Genomic DNA, 8,691 nt, shown 5'->3' with positions numbered 1-8,691 from the left:
TGCCATGCAATGTCCTAACTACTAGAATGATAGACAAAAGTATACGTTTATCTACTCTACCAACTGGTAAAAACCCTGCTTTGCATAGCATGGACCATTATCACAATATACTAAAATACCATGAGTGTGGAATATTTATACTCATGTTCCATGTTTCACCTCTTGGATCAATGGCCTTTGGCAATCTAGATCATTTTTAGGATGCTATTGGGTTGCACAATGAATGGACGAGTTGAGATGCAAGGTATAGAGAGAGAGAGAGAGGAAGATTTCGGTGACACAAATTGGTAGGGTGTTGTATGCATCTTTGTCAGTGTTGTTAGGTGATGAAATGATCCGAGTAGTGTGACGATCAATCGTTGTCTGATGAGCATTGGAACCATGGCTTAGGGCTCGGAGGAGCCAAAAATGTAGAAGAATGGAAGGGTAGTAGGAAGAGAGTAGTTCATGAGAGAGAGGTATCCATGAGCATAGCGGCTGCTTTACTCGTCTTTGGTTGTATTTGCACGTGAACAAATACTAAGGGGAAGGCGACATAACTAGGGGCTAAGGGCATCACTGCATCTTCACCTTCATTAAGTGCATGAAGACAAATACGCCGAACATATCTTCACCCTCATCAAGAACTACTACTAGTAGGTGGATAGGAAGAACATGACAATGGCTCATGAACTCGTATGTTAGATGAACCAGATTGATATTTGCCTATGAGATCAAGTCGATTGCCCAAATATCCCAACCCTAACAGTTGTGCGTGTGATCCGTAGCCGATTTGTGCTATCGGAGAAACAACTAGTAGGTGGACAGGAAAAACACAACAATGGCTTCTTATGGACTCGCGTGCTAGATCAACCATATTGATATGTGCCTATGAAATCAAGTCGATTGTTCAAATTGCCCAACCCTAACACCTTGAATGTTAACATTCAATGTCATATCCTCAGCTGCAAGGCAACAATAGGTATGAAGCAAGATAAGTCCAAGGCCTGAGCCAGCTAAACAAAGCCGTTTTCCACCTGAGCTTGTAGCCTTGTAGCCAAGTGATTCCAAATTGTAACTTCGGCTATAAGTAGTTGTGCGTGTATGTGGAAATCGGTGCCGATCAGATAAACAACCTACACGGGTTGAACTTAATGCTGTTGTTGATCTAGTTGTTAATTGGAGCATGTTCTGGTGCACATAAGAGCTCCTCTAGGGCATAAATGCTAGTATGGCCATTTGGTTTGATTGAGAATTGCCTTCAAGGACCTTAAAGGAAGAGTTGTCGAAGACCTGGTGGTCCAGAGTGGGCCCAACAACCTCTATGAGGCTTGACAAATTATTTTTAGCCGTTGATCCTCTTTTGTTGTTCTTGCGTTTCCTTGTGAGCTTGCAGGATCATGAAGCGTCGGCTCGTGCAGTTTAGTGGATTCATTAATAGTTTGGGTGAATTTTCATCACAACCTGATGCATTACCCCGTTATTTTCGCATAGTTGAGACTAGGTACATGGTATGACATCGTACAATGCCCCATTTCACTATTATCTTTCCGCAAGTTTGCAAGTCTAGCGGTCGACCCTTGTTCAATGTTCTTGCCATGATGCTGGGAAAAAGACTTGCACAATAACTAGGCGAGAACAAGAGAGATAAATAGCCATACCCTTAATGATATGCTACACCTACTTGACATTTTCAAAATTAGTACAGAAAAGGTAGAGTGGAAACATTACAATAACTACACTCTTCATTCCGTAGATTGACAAGTACTTTAAAGCAAATAATGTTAGGGCCATGGCTAGAGATAGTGAAACAGAGGGAATATATTATTGATATTGCATTCTTATTAGCAATTGGTTTTGTGGCCAGGTAGTTAGGGTTGTTTGGCCTGGCTTAATTCGGATCATGATCACTTTTCTAGCTACTCAACCTTTTTCCTTGACCTGACCCATGGTCTTGGTAACTATCAGTACATCTCTCCTTAGGTGGCGGGGTGGGACCTTGGGTTTGGCGAAGGGCTAAGCAACTGTCTTTTAGAACACCGACTCCTCATAGAGGTGTGCATAACCTCTTAATAAATGCACTGATGATTCCATCAATGCAAATTGGCTATTGTCTAGAGAACATATTGTGGAACTTTGAGAGTGTTGTGTACTAAAATACATGTTATTTTATATGTACGTGTTATAGAAAAAAAATGCATAAGCAACTGTCTTTTAGAACACCGACTCCTCATAGAGGTGTGCATAACCTCTTAATAAATGCACTAGTGATTCCATCAATGCAAATTGGCTATTGTCTAGAGAACATATTGTGGAACTTTGAGAGTGTTGTGTACTAAAATACATGTTATTTTATATGTACGTGTTATAGAAAAAAAATGCATAAAGGGGATGCACTTGAGCCCAAAGGATAAATAAAGTAGATAGATACTTCAATTTGACCTAACCATGCTCTAAAAGCCAAGAGCATCTTAAGTGAAGTCCTTACTTTCAACCACAAGAAATTTTGTAGAACCAACTAAATACCAATTATATTTCACTTAATAATGTTTACCATCTTTCTTATGCTTATTTGAGTTCTTCCATTGGGAGATATAACCTATGCACCAAGACACTAACCACACACAAGACCATTAAGAGGATTTTGTATTTATATACTCCCTCCGTCCCAAAATAAGTGTCTCAACTTTGTACTAACTTCAGTACAAAGTCATACTAAGCTTGAGAGAATTCCTTATTTAACATCGTGTTTAAATTTTATGCCCTATTTGACATCGACAAATGATTTCTTCCCTATCTAACAACGAGTCTAAATTTTATGCCTATTATGACACTTCTGTCTATTTTAAGCATAAATTACACCTGAAAAGACCCTTTTGCCCCTCATGAGTATGAGAGAATTCCTTATTTAACATCGTGTTTAAATTTTATGCCCTATTTGACATCGACAAATGATTTCTTCTCCATCTAACATCGAGTCTAAATTTTATGCCTTTTATGACACTTCTGTCCATTTTAAGCATAAATGACACCTGAAAAGACCCTTTTGCCCCTCATGTGGTATGGTTGTGTGCACGCGCATGTGTGCTACTGATGCTGTGCGTGTGTGTGTGCTACTGCGTGTGTAAGTGTGTGTGCTGCTGCGTGCGTTTGTGCAGCTGCGTGCGTGTTGCTCGGTGTGCTGCGTATGTGTGTGCTGCTGCATGCGTGTGTGTATGTGCTACTGCTGCTGCGTGTGGTGTGCTGCACGTGTGTGTGTGCGCGCTCCTGCCCCACACAGATACCACATGAGGGGCAAAAGGGTCTTTTCAGGTGTCATTTAGGCTCAAAATGGATGGAAGTGTCATGAAGGGCATAAAATTTGGATTCATTGTTAGTTAGGGAAGAAAAAGTTTTTCAGTGTCGAATAAAGAAACGAAATTTAAGATAGTGTTAAATAAGGAATTGTTTCGTTATATATCATGGAGGCTTTTCTATAAAGATAAGTGAGTTTTGAGCTTTGTTTTGTCAGTGAATTCTTGTGGACCGAGCTTGGTTGAGCTAGGGCCTGATTTGCTTGATTCACAAGGAACAGAATAGATTTTTATCGTAGAATATATTACCTGCTCCTGAAACATTAAAAGATTGATTGTTGAGGTTTCTTTCTCTTGCCAAGAAAACTGCATCTTGCTGCCAAACTGATTGTTGAGGTTTGATATTTTTGTTTGCCTGTTTCTTGAATCTTGATAAATGGTTTCTCTTTTGCAGCCAACCTGAAGTGAAGTGGATTCAGGGAAGCATTCAATTTTGCATCTTTAAGGTTGCCAGATATGAAAGTCGTCTTTGAGCCTATTATATCCTCATTTTATCATCACTGATCAAACTTATGAGAGCTGCCAGAACATGCAAATGGGTATGTGTAATTACTATAGCTCTTTTCTTTGGTGTAACGAGAATATTTCCTTAGCTTGCGGCTGTCAATATCTGAATTCATTCTTCTTAGATTTTGCTCCAGCGAAAATCTCGTGTTTTCACTTCTACTTGTTTCAGGAAATAGCAAACTATTCATTCCTTCTGTTATGTACTTGTACTCTTTTACATTTTGCTTGACACGCTCCACTATGTTGTTTTTCTGCAGAAACAAACAGTTCGCCTCATTCATCCCTGCCCTTTCTCTTTGTAGAGAGCTACCAAACGGTATTTAAGGCTTTTGACCTATTTTCATCTCAACCCAGGCTGGTCAAAACCCTTTGACCAGCCGGTAGCATCACTGCATGGCAAGAAAGAAAGAGAAACCAACGGAGGAATGGCATTCCTAGTGACATTGTCATAAATAAATCTACTTCTACTAATAAAAGCACGAGTTTGGTGAATCCAAATGATCTGAGCCATCCAACCACCTATATCCAACGTCTCACGCTGCTCCAATGATGTATCTATCACATCATCAATAGTTTGGAAAAGACATTAATTGCATTAAACACAATTAATATTGAAATCAACATTAATTATGGTTAATTTTGGAAAGACATTATATATATATATATATATATATATATATATATATATATACATATATATATATTAATATACCGGCTAATATCAACATGTACTGCACGTATGCATTTACCAGTTGTCATAAATATTCCATAACTAAAATGTATGCATGTGTGGGGCTTAAGACCCCAGTACAACCACCGAAAACACAAAGCTCAAGGCTGTATAAAATTAACAAGGTAGGGTCTTAGCTTGTCTTTGACCCTATTAACAAGTAGGCCTAGACCAGATTTGAGGCACAACCTCCAGGAGATCCTTGGTGGGGCAATTCCTTCCAGACTCTTGTGATTATGTTCCTTGCATCCAGAATTTAACCACAGGACCATAATTTAATTGCTTACAGGGCTGCTAATCATAATTCATTATCTGATGAAGGTACTAACTAAAGAACCTTTTGGTAGTATGTCAGCTATCAAATATGTGAGGCATATATAAATGCTTGCTCATCTGCAACATGTCTTGTGCAGTCTGGGTGTGCTAATGAGGATGACAAGGTTTTGGCTTCTGCTACTTGATGCATCGCACCAAACCTGAAGCTCAACATTGCTTTTGTAGTCTCCTTTTCTCGTGTTCCAAGCTTTTGTAGTCTCCCTCAAAAGTTGTTGATGTTTGTTGCTTCCTGAATCCTGATGGTCTGTCGTTTTGCTTCCGGTTTTCTGAATAAAGCAGAGTGTGGCTTGTTCAAGAAATATACTCCCTCCATAAAGAAACATAAGAGCGTTTAAACCATTACTTTAGTGATCTAAACGCTCTTATATTTCTTTACAGAGGGAGTATATGCTTATCTAATGAATTGCTCAATAGCCTCACTTAGTAATATCCAATGCCTTCGCAGGGTCTTAAAAAGGCTGCAGAGCACAGATGAACATCTCATTCATTTTCTATGGATTCTTTACAGTCAACACAGAGTATCCAAAAATGGAAAACGCGATGAATATTTGTACTGTGTCCGGTTAGACAAGGTTTACGTCTGACAAATTGCTGCACTATGTTGATGCAACGTAATACTTCCATGAATAATTGGTATTTGGTTGGTATTCCCTACCAGTATACAACCATCTGTGTCGGCTTGCTCAGTTGCTCAAGTGTGTTCCTATCATGGCACATTTGTTTGCAGTTTTTCTATCTCTGGAAGCCGCTAAAGCTGGCACTGATGCTTGGTTCAGGATCAAGACACAGACATGCTACTGCTCCTTTTGTGGCCAAACTGTTCATTAGCTCCTAAAGCTATCGGGATTCAGGATATGCTCTTCTGTCCTGCGGAGTTTCTTTTCAGTTATGCTCTTGGAGTTGGATAGTCGAGATACTCTCTGGTAAAGAAAATCCAGGTTCAAAGATATCATGAATAGTCAGAAATCCTGGATACATATTTCAGTTCTTGTATTGCTTTCTTTAGCACAAGGTGCAGCGATGCTGACGGTATGGCAGCACCGCACATCAAAAGCCGTATGATTTTTGTCTCGTGACTAGTCTGGTGGCAGGTCGTAGCTGTTTATGAATGCTACACGAGCAGCCTTGAGAAAGATCTATGAGCAGGGGAATGCCAGTGTGGCACCAGTATTTTTTTAATTCTTTCTTTCAGTTTTGTACCGTGCCCATTATGCCAAAACTGCAAACTATGATGTACAGTGTGTGTTGTCTTTGTGGTTGTGGCTGCCGTTAAGCATAATGCGTTATGTGCTAACACAGATCTCTGTGGCCTTTTATGCTCATCGACGATCATTGAGGAGGTCAAGGTTGAGTGCAAGTCATGTTTCTCATCCTGTTCTGTTACTTTCAGGTAAAAGAGGTGCCGGCTGTGTCGTGCATCTGTTGGCTCAGTCAGGCTCTGCTCTCTGTTGAACCCATATACTGGTTGTTCCAGTGCAAGTCGCGGAGTGTGCAAGGGCAGAAATTGTCATCGTTGCTTTGTAATAAAGCTTTTGCTTTAAGTTGAAAAGAAAAAGGGTTGGGAAGTTGCTTGGTCTGACATCTCAGTTTGGAGTTTTTCTTTTTTTTTTCCGGGGTAGTTTGGAGTTGTAATAATAAATTAAAAATACATTTACGGGCTGTCTTCAGATAGTGCCAACTAATGTTATTATGTGCTTGTATTCAGATGCTGATTATTATGTTATTTTCGTTACTGGAATATATATTCTGAATTACCCGCTTAATTCAAGTTAGGGTGGTGTTAACGTGGAGTTGGTGCCGCATACCCCCTGAGGTCGGCCTTACAATATGTGTGTGTTGGTGATCCATACAAACAACTCTTGCTGGCTTATCTCACATCTCGTTCATGTACAATGTTTGTATTTCTAATTTCACAAACTTAGATGTGATTATGCATGCTAATTGATCAACTCCTTGTAGCTCTAGGGTTGGCATCCTTGAACCACTGATGCTTGAGCGCTCGTTCCGCCGTGAGTCTCTTCTCTGGGTTGCTTCGTAGAAGACCGCTCAAGACCTCGAAACCAGCCTCCAACAGTGTTTTTTTACTTGCGGAAAGTTTTTTTTTACTTTAAACACAATAAAGAATCTGAATACCAACATGGTGTTGGAAGAGAGGATTAAAGGACAACACACTCAATTTTTACATAAAGTCACACAACTATCACTTACAAACTAATATCAAGATATCCACGACCGGCATAATGTAATCGTATATAGATTCAAGAGACAAATATAATCGTATATAGGGTTCACTCACTTTCGGTGTAGAAAGGCGTATTCTTATCGAGGATAACACATCAAATTTTGAATAGATAGGCATGATTCCAAATACTATTGTATTACACATCTAAACTACACATTTACAACAAATTTACAAGGACTGTGCTAACTTCCGGACGTACTGAATTTAGCAACAGATCCGCACGCCCATTTCTCTTTCTTAATTACTAATTATACATCTAATTATTTCTTTTTCTTTGATTACTAATCTCTTTCGTGGCTAAGGAAAGGATGTACCTGTTGATTTATGTTTTCATGCATGCATGCAAACTACAAGACAAAACAAATGATGTCAGCAAAATATTCTTTCTATTTTAATATTTTAAAATGTTTTGTAGCTCAAGCCGTCGATCCAATTGAAAAACTGTTTTCATATAAAATGTTCATCGCGACCAGATCTTTGAAACTAGATCCCATGTTGATATATTCTGACGAATTTTTTTTTCGTGTAAAAAGTTACCAGGTCTGGGCTATGTAAGTTATCATGCCTTTAACACATAAGTTACCAACCTGTTTTCACAGAAATTATCGGACATGAAAAATTATGTTTCAACCTTTCTTCTCACGTGCACATGCATGCATGCCCTAGATAACAAAAAAAATGTTGATGTTATCCTAGATTCTCCCAATTTTAGAACTTCAAAATGATTTTGTACCTTAAATTGTCGCCCTAATCGAAAACTTGTTTTCACATAAATGATTTTGTCGTGATGATATCTTGGACACTAGATCCAACATTGGTATGTTCCAATGACTTTTTTGGAGGGTAAAAAAGTTATCACGGATGTGCTACGCGAGTTATCATGCTAGTTGAGCATAAATTATCATAGTGTTTCCACAAAAATTACCGGGGCATATAAAATGGTTTCTTCGATCTTCTCCCCACATACACATTCATGCATTGCCCAAGAGGACGCAAAATGCTAATGTAAGGGGGGATTCCACTGAATTTCAAAAAAAAATGAAAATGTTTTGTAACTCAAACAGTCGCTCCGTTACAAAAATCATTTTGACATGAGAAATTCGTTGCGACGAGATCTTCGAAACTAGATCTCACGTTGGTGTGTTTTGATAACTTTTTAGGTCAAAAAGTTACCAGGACAGGGCTAACTAAGTCATCACCTCTATTGTGTTCATATTACCATGTTATTCTTACATGAGTTACTGAAGGGTGTTTAACAACATGCACCCCCCTCCGCCCCCCGGCCGCCCTCCCGGTCAAAAGTTATCACACCTGAACTAAGTCAGTTATCAACTCAGTTGTGCATATATTATCATGTTATTTACACATGAGTTACCGAGTCAAAGTTATCACCATGTATGTACGTAAGCTATCAGGTCTGCTGTGCATAAATTACCATGTTATTCACACAAAAATTACCGGTGACATATTTCTTCAACTTTATTTCCCTGGGTTAAAAGTTATCAACGTGTTGCACAGAAGTTATTAGTTCTATGATGCATAAA

General features: G+C 39.0%; 1 protein-coding gene across 6 annotated transcripts in view; it reads left to right on the top strand.

Annotated features, from left to right (window-relative positions):
- LOC119348838 (zinc finger CCCH domain-containing protein 36-like) overlaps window positions 1-6,609 on the top strand; it is a 12,241-nt gene extending 5,632 nt beyond the window's left edge. The window contains exons 6-9 of one of the 6 annotated variants that reach the window (XR_005169130.1): window positions 3,727-3,871; window positions 4,097-4,155; window positions 4,983-5,147; window positions 5,351-6,609. The gene's annotated coding sequence lies outside the window, so the exon portion shown is untranslated. Of the gene's footprint in view, window positions 1-3,724; window positions 3,872-4,096; window positions 4,156-4,982 lie in introns of all 6 variants that reach the window. The other 5 variants (XR_005169133.1, XR_005169132.1, XR_005169131.1 and 2 more) reach the window with 5 other exon arrangements.
- Window positions 6,610-8,691: the final 2,082 nt, after the last annotated feature.

The sequence above is a fragment of the Triticum dicoccoides genome, chromosome 1B (genome assembly GCF_002162155.2).
Source record: "Triticum dicoccoides isolate Atlit2015 ecotype Zavitan chromosome 1B, WEW_v2.0, whole genome shotgun sequence".
NCBI lineage: Eukaryota > Viridiplantae > Streptophyta > Magnoliopsida > Poales > Poaceae > Triticum > Triticum dicoccoides.
The sequence above is the reverse complement of the archived record's forward strand: the minus strand, read 5'-3'. Positions and strand labels throughout refer to the sequence as shown.